The following is a 14,031-nucleotide window of genomic DNA, read 5'->3' on the forward strand; positions in this document are numbered from 1 at the left end:
CTTCTTAACGGGGACTATTTGATGTGCCCTCAGCCAGAGCTGCTCATCTTACAGTTACAAGAGAATCCACTTTTTCAGTAGCAGTGTCTACTCTTTGGAATACTTTACCAATGAAACTCAGAAAGTCTGACTGCATTAAGAAGTTTCGATTCCTTATGAAAAACTTCTTGTTAAAACAGGCTTTGGGATAAGAATGTTGATATTAGTCCTTCTGTGAAAAGCATCTATGCGGTGAATTATGACTTTGTTAATGATGTAAATATGTCTTTGATAAGTTTTGTTTTATGTTAAAAAATGTTATTATCTGTGAATATTTTATTTGTACATCACTTAGGCCATCAGTGTTAGGTGATCAATACATTTTAATAAATGAAATGAAATAAAATGAAAATCCTATCTGAGAACATATGTTTAACAAATGTTCCAAAATCTGAAGACCTCTTTATTTAAATAGGCTTTTAATGATTTTTTTAATTGTAATATTTGTCTGTGGCCGCATTGATAGTGGATTTCATTTTATTTTTCTTTTATTTTTCTTTTTATTAACATTTTTTAGATTTTATTCATAACTATGAGGAGACTGAGACCATTATTACAATGTTTATATGGATAGTATTTTATAATGCCCAGATTTTTATTGTATTATTGTGTTCACCATGTCTTTATTGTAATTATGTATGTTTGCTGATTATGAAATGCAAGTAAATATTAAATACTACAATACTAAGACATTGGAAAATAACTTTGGAGAAGACTAAAAGAGAGACCAAGACCAACACAATCTATAAAATAAAATGCCCAAACAAAAGTAGAAACTGTATTTTATTTACAGTTTTGAGAGAGTGGAATAGTCAGCTTTGGGAATGTGCATTTCTTAGATCTTTCTGTTTTGCTCAGTACAGGAGGAAATGCATTTCTGTTCCTTTTTCTCTGGTGTTGCACTGCATACAGGATTTCCATTTCAGTTTTTTGTTTTCCCTTGTTTTGTTTGAGGTGAGGGTTGGTCTGTGTTCTGCATGTGTGACTGAGGTGAGGGATCTTGCTGGCATGTAGTGTCTGGGTAGGATCTATAGCAGGCTGACTTCTTCTGTATTTCCAAGAGGGGGAGCAGTGGTAATATTCACAGAGCTGTGCTCGAGTCCTGGGAGTTAGTGCTGTTGTGCTATGGTAAGATTGCTATACAGGTTCCCAGTGTCTTTTTTTTGCAGGTATTGTGTTATTTTACAAAATATTTGGCATTGGAAAGGGTTTGTATTGCAGTTACCCAGGTGACATTAGAATCAGAATGAGTTGGAAGGGGAAACCTACTGGTGCATTGTTAGGGGGGTTTCTGGGGATGCAGTGAGTGCTCAGAACTGGAGGTGCAGGGTTTCTGAAGCCCTATCTATATAGGATGAATGATGTAGTATTTGCTAGGGGGGGGGGGGGGCGGATTTCATAGAGGGACCTTTTCTTATTGTGCTCTATATTGAATTTGAAGGCAGGGGGCTGTGCTGTGAGAGTGGGCATGATGTGTGGAGATGTCACTTTCTCAGCCCATCCTGGGGGGGGGAGGAGAGTTCCCTGGAGTCCATCTGATCGAGGCGGAGGCTCTCCAGCACATCACCGGCCGCGGGGTATACTCGCCAGCTTACGGCGCCCGCCGCCTCTCTGCCCTGCAGTACGGTAAGCAGCCTGCGCTCCCGGCTCCCTGGCTGGCTCGCTGCAGTCTCGCCGGGCTGGCGAGCTCGGGGCTGGGCGGGATGTGAGCTCTGCCTGCCGGGCGGCAGCTCCAGCAGTCGGGACGTCCTGCAGCCGAGTTGCAAGTAGGTGCAGCCGCCTCCCGGGCGCGAGCTCTGCGCATCTCCTCCCGGGGCTGAGAAAGTTCCCTTGCTGTTGGCGACTGCTGCATGCTTTTCGGCTTGTGCTGTACCGTCTCTTATGACTTTGGGGTGCATGGTGTTTTTGATATTAGGGACAGGTAGTATGTAGGGCTGTAGATTGTACGATCTGGGGGTGCAACATATATTGGGGTGTACAGTGTTTCGAGGGTGCACCGAATGTTTGATGTTAGGCTCTAATTTTGTGAGGGGGCAGTGCTTTTGTTGGGATGTACAATCTGTTTTGGGGGTATGGTTTTATCGATTCTTTGACTGATTTACAGTCTTTTCTAACGCGCCTATAATGAGAACCTCAAGCTAGGCAGTATACAATGCGCGTTACCTGAGAGTGAACAGTGTGATTTGGGGTGCATTATATTTTGTGGCTGTACAGACTGCTTGATACGGTATAATGTTTTGGGATGCACAGAGTGTTGTTGGGGTGCTGTATATTCTGGGATGCACAGAGTACCTGACACAGTGTAATGCGTTTTGGAGATCAAAGTGTGATTTGGGGTGCAGTATATTATGGGGCTGTTCAGAGTGCTTGATACGGTATAATGTTTTGGGGTGCACAGTGGGATGTTGGGATGCATTATACTTTGCGGGTTACAGAGAGCTTGATACGATATAATGTTTTAGGGTGCACAGTGATGTTGGGGTGCAGTATATTTTGCGGGTGTACAGAGTGCTAGATATGGTATAATGTTTTGGGGTGCACAGTGTGATGTTGGGATGCATTATACTTTGCGGGTTACAGAGAGCTTGATACGATATAATGTTTTGGGGTGCACATTGGGTTAGGGTACAGTATATTCTGGGGGTGTATAGCGTGCTTAATGTTATGGTATAATGTGTTTTGGGGTGCACAGTGGGATGTTGGGATGCATTATACTTTGCGGGTTACAGAGAGCTTGATACGATATAATGTTTTAGGGTGCACAGTGCCATCTTGGGGTGCAGTATATTTTGTGGATGTACAGAGGGTTGATACAGTATAATGTTTTAGGTGCACAGTGCCATCTTGGGGTGCAGTATATTTTGCGGATGTACAGAGGGTTGATACAGTATAATGTTTTAGGTGCACAGTGATGTTGGGGTGCAGTATATTTTGCGGATGTACAGAGTGCTTGATACAGTATAATGTGTTTTGGGGGTGCACATTGTGAAGTTAGGGTATACAGCATGCTTAATGTTATGGTATGTGTTTTGGGGGGCACAGTGTTTGATGTTGGGGTGCAGTATGTTTTGGGGGAGGCAGTGCAGCTAGTAGAGAGCTCTTCGGTGCAGTTTCTCTGCCATGTCTGGGTCTGAGGTTCTGCCTGCCTCTTTACCGAACCTTAGTTGGGCAGAGTTCTGGTCCGGAAGAGATTTGGATTCAGCAGGTGAGGGGATCTTTATTGGACCACAGTGATGGGGTGCGTGAGGTTCCCAGACCCGCCCGCTCTCATTTTATTTCGCGAGCATTAACGTCGGTGCTAATCTCCCAGACCGCAGGAGTTAGTCCAGGATTTAGCAAAACGACCTAAATTATTTTGTAATTGTGAGGGATTGCCCCCTGCCTCAATTTTACTATTGCTTTTTATTGAAGTAACAGCACATCCGGGGCTAGCTTGGAGGAGTTAGCCTCTCTTAAATAAGCAGTTGCATGTACTTTCTTTAAATAAATGCACCAGGGTACAAGGGGGACCGAATAGGAACTTGAAATTTGCCACCTCTGAAAGCAGAGGCAACTGCTGAGACCCCTGTCATTTATCCTGGGAAGGCGTAGGCTAAAATATCTGTTGCTTTTGTACTGAACGTTTAGCGGTTGCAATTATCTTTAAAGCAGCAAACAGTTTATGCAGCTGGATGGGGGCTGCCAAGGCCCATCTTTCCCTATCTCTGCACCAGGGACGTGCAGACCATCCACTTTCTGTGCACTGCTGGAGAAAGGTTTGCATAGAAGCAGCCAGAGCATGTGAGGGACCATTAGGGAAGGACCATTAGGCCCAATTCACTTCCTGGTGCAGTGCCACGGGCCCCATTGCTTTCTGTCCACTAATGATCCTCTCTGCTTATCCAGGGCTTTCTTGAATTCCATTACTGGTTTTGTCTCCAGCACTTCCCTCGGGAGGCTCCGCATGCATCCACTGCTGTCTGAGAAGAAATACTTTGTAATATTGCTCTTGGTACTGCCCCATGTTCAGCCTCATCTTATGACCTCTTCTTCTAGAATATCCTTTCAGCTGAACAAAGGTTGCTTCTTGTGCCTCATTAAATGTCTCTGTCACATCCCTTCCTCTAGGGTACACTTTTGGTGGTTGGAAGGCTCAGCTGTATTGGAGCTAGCAACTCCGCTTCCCAATCTCATCTTTTCATTCAGAAATCCAGTGATGGGGCCTGAACTCTGCCTTCACCTATTCCTTAATCTCTTCCCTTCAAAAAAGCTGGAGATTTGAAAGACATGCAGTGTGCCCTCAGGTCAAGGAGGAAAGCTACCTATGTGTTGGACTTTAAATTTCTCCCATCCGCTCTTTAATAACTAAAGAACTGGCCCAGGATCCTGTTTAAAAACATTCTTTATAAACTCTTTCAGCCAGGCATATATAATGTACTTTCCTTCGTCCTGAATCACCCTTACAAACCTGTAGTGACACTTAAAAATCCGTCAGGGAGAGGGCAACAGAAGAAGATGGTTGATTCCTTCTCTGTTGGGCCCAAGCTAGCCCCAGTGCAATGCAATGGTAATTGTGCATCATTAATGTCACACTGACCATAAATTCATCCAGCATTAAATTACTGCTAGTACTGGGATCTTCAGTGCCCCAGTGATATAGGAGCCCCAGAGATGGTCAAGTGAAAAGTAACAGAGCAGACAAAAAAAATCCAGTCCTGCACAAACTTTTATTTATACTTTCCAAATATTACAGCAAGTGTAAGCCTGACAAAGGAAATAAGAGATTGATATGCTAGTAATATCAATTCAAAAACATACAATAACAAAGCATCAAACTCCAGGTAATCCACAATAAAGGAGATGCAAAAACACTAAACCATTGAAGAATATGGCTTCAGAGATAAAAAGGCAAAATGAAAACTAACAATGAGCTGCAATCCTGCTATATACCACAAACAACCTCTAGCTTAATGTGTGTGTGATTTTTATGTATTTGTGAGTTCTGTTTGGTTTTTTTTGTACTGTATCAGTGCACAAATTGACTTATAGTTTACAGTGCAATGAGTCTGTTTAGAAGAATAATTGTACCCTCATGTCAAACAGTTCCATTAGCACCAGGCTCTGTATTTCTCCACAGATACAGATGCATTTCTAGATATACTTTGTGTTTTGTATTGCTTCCCCTCTGGCAGATGTTCAGATGGTCAGTAAGTTCTGCTGTACTCTAAACTGTGCAGAAGTTTTTCTAATGTATGCAGATGTGAATATGCATGAGTAAACAAGTCAGTAAGATCCAGCTGGGTGACTGTATTGTTTCTTCTTGCCTTCTGTGATTCCTTGTTACAGTAATTATGGCATGTCGTACAGTCACAGAAAGAGAACGCAAGACAGAGCCTGGGGGACTGGAGCTTCATTAAAGCACTGTTCTGTGGCAGCTTCGTTTCCATCCCTGATGACCAGCACCATCCTGTCACACTACCAGGCTTCTGTCTGTCTGTCTTTTACTGTACCTTGGCTGCAATGGGAGGGCATGTACAATGGCTAGTGAGTGTGCGGGTGATGGAGCAGTGCAGTGCAGTGCAGTGCCTGGATGGTTATGTTAAAAATAAAGCAAGGGGCTGTGAGATCCCTCGCTGGCCCAGGTCCACTTGTCCAGGAGTCCTCCAGTACTAGGGCAACACCCTGATTTTGGATGGCTCTAATTTGAATTAATTAAAAATATATATAAAAAGCCAATATTCAAAGGCATTTAGCCCGATAACTCACTAGTTATTCAGTTAAATGGTGAGTTTTCAAAATTTGTGGTATTTTACTATTTAGTGGAATAAGTAATAGACATTCTGGGTCAGGGATGAATTAGCTGAGAAACGTATCCGCCTAACTCTGATATTAGAAGTCAGTAATTAACTTAATTTCCTACCTCTAGACCTGCTCCAAGGCATGTTTAAAGATATCTGGGAAGTTTATCCTTAAGTGGCTAAGTCCTATGCAAGAGAATAAAAAGTGGAGCATGAGCTGGGAGCACAAATCACAGTCCCCAAGTCAATGTTAAAAAAGGGGCCCAACTGAGTCCCCACCCCAAAAAAACCCTCCAAATATTTAGAAAAAACAAAAGTAAGATGGGCCACACTGGATCTGTGCTGGGATCCTGGCCACTTCCAATACTGCTCTGACCGCAGCAGCATTTCCGACAGCATCGTTGCAAGCAGCTGGCTTGCTGCATACATGGAATATCCCAGCACAGAAGGGGGCGGGGGAGGGGGGGAATATCCCAGCACAGAACCGTGCGGGTGGACAGGAGCATGGGGGCGGGGGGGGGGGATATCCTAGCACAGAACGGGGCGGGTGGATGGGAGCATGGGGGAGGGGGGGGATATCCCAGCACAGAGCGGGGTAGGTGGATGGGAGCATGGGGGAGGGGGGGATATCCCAGCACAGAGCGGGGTAGGTGGATGGGAGCATGGGGGAGGGGGGGGGATATCCCAGCACAGAGCGGGGTAGGTGGATGGGAGCATGGGGGAGGGGGGGGATATCCCAGCACAGAACCGTGCGGGTGGACAGGAGCATGGGGGAGGGGGGGGATATCCCAGCACAGAACGGGGCGGGTGGATGGGAGCATGGGGGAGGGGGGGGATATCCCAGCACAGAAGGGGGTGGGTGGATGGGAGCAGGCAGGAAAGAGTGGGGGGCGGGGGGTGGTCAGTACAGACCCATCCTACTTTCATTTTTTCTACATACTTGGAAGTTTGTAAGGAGGGGGCAGGGCAGGTGTTGGACTCTCGGGCCCTGTGCTCCACAGATTTTGCAGACCATCACTTTCTGAGTGCAGCCGGTTAAGGCAAAGGTTAAGAAGCTTTCTTTAGTGGATATTAATGTTAAACCGAAGCGGCCACATTCAGAAGATGAGCAGTTTCTGGTTAAAGGTAGCTGAATTACTTTATTTGGGGATGTTTATCTTGCTGAAGATCCCAGATAACTTACCCAGCTAACCTTAACCAGAAAAGTATTTGTTTCCAGATTTTCTAATATTGAACTGAATTTACAGTATAATAAAAACTTTCATTAAAAATGATGGTGAAAATATTGATTTACAAAAAAGAAATCTGATTCCTTCCTGAGGAGAAAGCGTAACCTTTCTATAGTGAATTTGTTTGTTTTAGAAAAGCGAATGATTTTTTTTCCCCATGAAGATTTCAGTCTGGAGAGAGAGCATCCTTCCTCTCTAACGTGTGACTCTAAACAGAAGGAAAACACAGCAGAAGCAGAAGGAACAGAAAGTGATAACATATTATTTATAGAAGCTCAGTAAGTGCGAATTCTCTTCTCTCCTCCCTTCTAATTAAGCAGATTATGATGGTTACATTGAAACCTTCAAATTGCAGAACCTCGAGGTCATCCTTGGATTCTGCCGATCCAAAAGAGAGGCAACAATCTCTGTGGGAACAGCAGGAGGAGGAAAGCTCCTATCAACTGGAAGATTCCCAAAGCTGGCGTCCCAGTGGAGAAAGATAAGACATGGGCAGCAGCAGATAAAGGCCACAGCGCCCGTTCAGTCTGTTGCAGTACTGTACACCGCCACCTTATCTTCGCTTCTTAGCAACTGAGCACCCTCTCTGCTTGACCGGGCTTTCCCGAATCCTGCTGCTGCTTTTCCACCTGCCCACATTCAGCGGGAGCTGCTTCCATGCATGCATCACCCGCTCTTCCTCCTTGATTTAAAAGAAATATTCCAATCTTCTCACTCAGCATCATCTTTCCTCACTTAGCTGCTTTCAGCCTCTTTTCTCGTCTTCATTTCACTGTTTCTCAGGGTGAACAGGAAGCCTCCAGTGACGGGTGATCTGATCTATTCCCGAGGAGCACAGCTCTCCTCACAGCATAATATGTGCCCGCTCTTAGCACTTTTTCTAATTCCTGTGATAAATCTGGGTCCATCTGCTGACGCTGTTTCCTTCCGCCAGCCATTAACCTTTGGAACAGAAACTTGGTTCCAGGGAAACAAATTTGCAGGAAGTGGCATTTCAGGAGTTCGCTGTGGGCACAAAATTGAGGCTTAATAAAATTTGTGGCCTAAAGATATTCTGCATATTTTGGCACAGAAAACCAATTGTATCCTGAGTTTAAGAAGTGGCTGAGAGGCCACATGTGTGTCAGGGAAATGGACTACAACCCCTTGCTATGTGTTTCAGCCATCACATGGCCTCGTTTTGATGTTCCAAATCCTGCACACAGTCCAGGGCCATTAAAATGAGTGGAGAAGAAAGCCAACCCCCCCGATCTCTGGTCTCTTTTGTGTGACATTTCTTATATTGTGCAAGGCCACAGTTTCCCCGCAGGCTGCAATACCTGTGCCACAAGTCTTTTGCCATTTCCTTCTCCATCATTTCTACAGTATTTCAGCACACTAAAGGCTCCCTGACAGCTATTCCTGCCCTCATCACTGATTACCATCTTCCTATCACTTCTCATCTGTACACAGCAAGCTACACAATGGTAACACTGTATGGACAGGTGATATGTCCTGCCTTACATTATTATATATTCATGTCATAAATGGACAGTTGATATGTCCTGCCTTACATTATTATATATTCCTGCCCTCATCACTGATTACCATCTTCCTATCACTTCTCATCTGTACATAGCAAGCTACACAATGGTAACACTGTATGGACAGGTGATATGTCCTGCCTTACATTATTATATATTCATGTCATAAATGGACAGGTGATATGTCCTGCCTTACATTATTATATATTCATGTCATAAATGGACAGTTGATATGTCCTGCCTTACATTATTATATATTCATGTCATAAATGGACAGTTGATATGTCCTGCCTTACATTATTATATATTCATGTCATAAATGGACAGGTGATATGTCCTGCCTTACATTATTATATATTTCTGCCCTCATCACTGATTACCATCTTCCTATCACTTCTCATCTGTACACAGCAAGCTACACAATGGTAACACTGTATGGACAGTTGATATGTCCTGCCTTACATTATTATATATTCATGTCATAAATGGACAGTTGATATGTCCTGCCTTACATTATTATGTATTCATGTCGTAAATGCAGTGCTTTGCTAATTTTCTTTCTCTTTCCCTGTTTTCCAGTCACAGATGATGTCAAAACCTTCATAGCACAGGCTCCAGATTCCCTCCCTTTCTGTCTCATACATGGAGGATGAGTCACAGGATAGATGGAGGCCTTTGTGGTTGCAGAAGTTGTGGGAAATACCCAGAGCTGGTACTGCCATTAGGCAAACTAGGCAGTCACTTAGTGCCCAAAATCTTGAGGGCAGCAAAACCAAGCCAGCACAGGGAGCAGAAGATCAGAGCAAAAGAAGGCAGTGCTGTGCTGAAGGGATTGCCGCCTGTGCTGGAGCTGCTACCAATAGGTAAGTTGGGGTAGATGGTGCGCGACTTAAGGTTCACCTAGGGCCCAGGAAATGCCAGAGTCCAGCATCCTCTGGCCAGCTTAAACCTCTAGGAAGTACCTGGCACATCCCAAAGAGTAGATCCATTTCTTGTTGCCCACTCCCAGGGATAAGTGATGGCTTTCCCCAAAATCGTCTTGGCTAATGAATGTTTATGAGGTTTTCTTCCAGGAATGTATTCAAACCCCTTTTAAACTTGGCAATGCTAGAAGTCCTTGACCACATCCCCCAGTAACAAATGAGACAACTTAAACTGAGCATTGAGAGAAAAAAGAGAATAAGATGTCTTCCTCCATGCATGTAACCAGTCTTTTTCTTCCCATTTGTACTTTTCTTGTATCTTGTATTCTTTTTTCACTGTCTGCATGCCTGGACATGTGTGTGTGGTGCTGTGTGCTTTCCATGTGTAGGTCTTTCCTGAGTTGATGTGAGGGCATGAGGGCTGTGATCGCCTTCTGTACCTGTGCATGAATCTATGTGGAAAGAACCTTGATTGCCCACACTGTGATCATAAGATCTTGTCTTGCACTTACATTGAGTTATTGCTAGTTACAGTATTTCATGTGGTTTGTTCTCCTCTGGTGCTGTCCATAGTGACCATGCACCCCATGTCCTAAAGGAGGGGCAGCATTTTTTTGTTTTGTCTTTCCTTGTGATATTTGACATCACAATATAAGCTTTTGTCTTCTCATGATGTTACTCTGTCATCTCATGCCATTCTTTGCCTCTTGCTCTATCCTAATAGTCGATTATAGTACTTGAGGTAGTCAATGGCCATATATTAGCAACTGTAGATTAATATTTATGAAAATGTAATGCTCTTTTGTGGTAAGTGGGTTTTTTTTTATTTCTGATGCACAGGATGTCAACCTCATGCTCAGGAGGGAGGAAGTAAAAGAAGCAGACGTCCCCATACCACCAGGAAACAGGTGGACAGGCAACGTGCTAGAATATTCCTTTTTCCTACCTGCAAAAAAATATATATCACTTCTATATTCTCGTGTCTATAGATTTTGTAGTGATGTGTGTGAAAGGAATCCAGGAGTGTTATAGTGTGTTAGTTGATCGTGCTCATGATGATGGATGATAGAGAAGAATTTTTGAGTAAGAGGTAAATATAAAATAGCACTAGAAGCCCTGCCCATAGATGGGCAAAAGAGCGCTATTTTGAAAAATGAAGCCAGCAGGGCAGAAGCTATGTGAATTCACTCCTGCCCCTACCAGACCATGAGGGATTTCCCAGCAAATCTGAGGGGTGGGGAGTGGGCAATGGGAAGGGGACACTTTTTGTAAAACAAGAGTGGATCTTCATTGCAGGGATAACTCTGGTGCAGGGGATGGCACTAGTTCCCCAGATTTGTGGATGGTTTGGGATGGAACTTTTAATGGATCTTGTCAACTCTTTAAATACCAGCCACATTAACTTAAGGATGCTCCCGGAAGAAGAGGTGTAGTAAGAATAGCGTGGCTTGTGAAGTTTAACACAAGTCATGTTATTCGGTTTGCATCCCAATGAGCTGCATGGCTTGCAGTTGTATTGTGCCAGCTTAGGGGCCAGGAAATAGCATGCAGAGCTTGCAAATGCCACACATTATTTTCATTTTTGCTGTGCTAACACATTTTTACTATGTAGTAAATTCTGTTTACCACATGCAGATGCTTTAACATGGCTTAGCAAATAGCCCCTAAATATAAATATAGCTGTGAGTGCAGTATACACCAGAGAAAGCAACTGAACTGCAAGGAAGGTGGGGTAGAGAAGAAGCATTATGGGCCATCCTAAAAAAAAGATGATGGTGCATCCATTTTTACTGGAGCGGCTTACAGGCCTCCGACTCAAATGGAAGAACTGGACAGAGATCTGATCAAAGACATCTGAAAGGTGGGAAAGAAGGGGGAAGTGTTGATTGTTGGTGACTTTAATCTGCTAGACATGGACTGGAGAATCCCTTCTGCAGAATCTAACAGAAGTAGAGAGATAGTGGATTCCCTGCCAGGGGCTCTGTTCAAACAAATGGTAATGGAACCCACGAGGGAGGGAGTTATACTCCAACCTAGTGCTCACTAATGGGGATAATGTCTCTGATGTCCAGGTGCATGCCCACCTCAGCACCAGTGATCATCATCATTTGATATCGCAAACAGGATACGGAGAAGTCACATGAAGACCTGAGTTTTGAATTTCAAAAATACAGACTTTGTTGAAATGGGGAAGTACCTGGAGGGAGAACTAGAAGACTGGGAGAAAATGGGAGAAGTGGAACAACAGTGGGCCAAACTAAAAGGAGCAATTACAAAGGCAAATAATCTATATGTTAGAAAAGTAAGCAAAAGCAAGAGAAATAAGAAACCTATCTGGTTCTCAAAGGAGGTGACTGATAAAATAAAAGCAAAAAGAACAGCTTTCAAGAAATATAAAGGATCCCAAAAAGAGGAAGACAAGGAAGAATATCTGGTGAAACTGAGGGAGATGAAGAAATTAATCAAGAAAGCAAAAAGTCAGGCGGAAGAAAGGATTGCCAAAGAGGTAAAGCGAGGTGACAAAACATTTTTCAGATACATCAGAGAAAGGAAAAAGATACAAAGTGGTAGAGTGAAATTGAAAGGTGAAAAGGATCAATGTGTGGAGAGAGACGAAGAAATGGCAGAAATATGAAACAAATACTTCAGCTTGGTGTTCACTAGAGAAGAACCCGGAGAAGAGAAGTCGCTAGTTAATAGGGATGTGAATCGTTTTTTGACGATTTAAAATATTGTCCGATATATTTTAAATCGTCAAAAACCATTAGGGCCACGATACTATACCAATTCCCCCGATTTATCGTCAAAAAATCGTAAATCGGGGGAAGGGGGAGGGCAGGAAAACCGGCACATTAAAACTCCCTAAAACCCACCCCCGACCCTTTAAATTAAATCCCCCACCCTCCCGAACCCCCCCCCCCAAATGCCTTAAATTACCCTGGGGTCCAGCGGCGGTCCATAGCTAAATCGGGGGGAAGGGGGAGGGCAGGAAAACCGGCACACTAAAACCCCCTAAAACCCACCCCCGACCCTTTAAAATTAAATCCCCCACCCTCCCGAACCCCCCCAAATGCCTTAAATTACCCTGGGGTAGAGCGGCGGTCCGAAACGGCCTCCTGCTATTGAATCGCGTCGATTTCAGCCGGCGCCATTTTGCAAAATGGCCGCCGCAAAATGGCGGCGGCCATAGACCAACACGATTCGACTGCTGGAGGTCGTTCCGGACCCCCGCTGGACTTTTGGCAAGTCTTGTGGGGGTCAGGAGGCCCCCCCAAGCTGGCCAAATGTTCCTGGGAGTCCAGCGGGGGTCCGTGAGCGATTTCCTGCCGCGAATCGTTTTCCGTACGGATAATGGCGCCGGCCATACGCGTGTGACTGAATGCGTGCAGGAGAGGGAGGGAAGGAAGATGTGAATGTAAAGAGAAGTCAGTTTCAACTGTGATAAGAGAAATCAGGGGAGGGGGAGGAGTGGGGGTACTGTGGCCATCTAGGAATACCAAGTTGGATTTTAAAGGCTGAGTACTACAGTACCTGGCAGAAAAAGCAACTCTGGTCTTTTAACAGCAGATTTTGCCAATGTTGAAAAATAAGGAAAAGTTACTAATGAATTTTTTGAGGAATTTTATGATGGAGTAAAATTTATTTTAACTTCTAATGTAAACACATTTTCAGATTGGAGAAACCCCTCCTGTAGGAAATAATAGAAAGCTGTGTCGCTGCAGCTGTGCTCCAAGCCAGCCTCAGGCGGGGCGTAAATATCAACACCACTTAGCTGAATAAGCAGGAATTTATCTAGCTAAGTGGTGAGCCTGGCCCCATTCAGAGTCCACTGCTTAGCCTGATAACTTATCTAAGTAGTTAGCTGGCTAGCTGGAGGGTGGGATGGCATAATGGGAAGGCGGTACTATACTATTTTATTTATACTGTTTATTTTCTCCAACATTGACTATTGCAACTGCCTATTACTTGGTCTACCAGCTTCTAGCATCAGACCGCTCCAAATCCTACAAAACGCAGCAGCGAGAATTCTAACAGGTGTTAAAAAATGTGAACACATTACACCCATTCTTATTTCCCTACACTGGTTACCAATAAAATACTGTTTAGAATAACAAAACCCTGAGCTATCTAGGAACAGGGAAATACCTCCAGTACCTGACCATTACACACAAATTAATATATAAAGATGAATTTAACTGGTCAATCATTAACCTCATTCCTCACATGACTGAACGAAACCTACGTTCAAACAACAAAGGCCTTCTGAAAATTCCCCCTGTCTGAACAGCACAATTATCAACAACCCATCCATCGCCTGCCCTAAATTATGGAACTCACACCTGATGGACCTTAGAATGCAACCCAACTTGAAAACATTCAAAAAAGATCTGAAAACTTGGCTGTTTTTCAAAGCTTACAATGAAACCCTAACGCTCACAACAACATCTCATCATCTGAACTCTCAAATGAACTGAAAACATGCTCAGTTACCAAGATCAAGATCAACATAACTCTGAACCATATCCAGCCGAGAACATAA

At 43.9% G+C, this 14,031-nt stretch overlaps 1 protein-coding gene across 3 annotated transcripts in view; it reads left to right on the plus strand.

Moving 5' to 3' along the window:
- Nucleotides 1-1,559: 1,559 nt before the first annotated feature.
- Nucleotides 1,560-14,031, plus strand: part of TP53I11 (tumor protein p53 inducible protein 11) — a 61,679-nt gene continuing 49,207 nt past the window's right edge. Inside the window, exon 1 of one of the 3 annotated variants that reach the window (XM_029582671.1) lies at nt 1,560-1,665. The gene's annotated coding sequence lies outside the window, so the exon portion shown is untranslated. The other 2 variants (XM_029582670.1, XM_029582672.1) reach the window with 2 other exon arrangements.

The sequence above is a fragment of the Rhinatrema bivittatum genome, chromosome 17, assembly GCF_901001135.1.
Source record: "Rhinatrema bivittatum chromosome 17, aRhiBiv1.1, whole genome shotgun sequence".
In the NCBI taxonomy this organism is placed as follows: Eukaryota; Metazoa; Chordata; class Amphibia; order Gymnophiona; family Rhinatrematidae; genus Rhinatrema; species Rhinatrema bivittatum.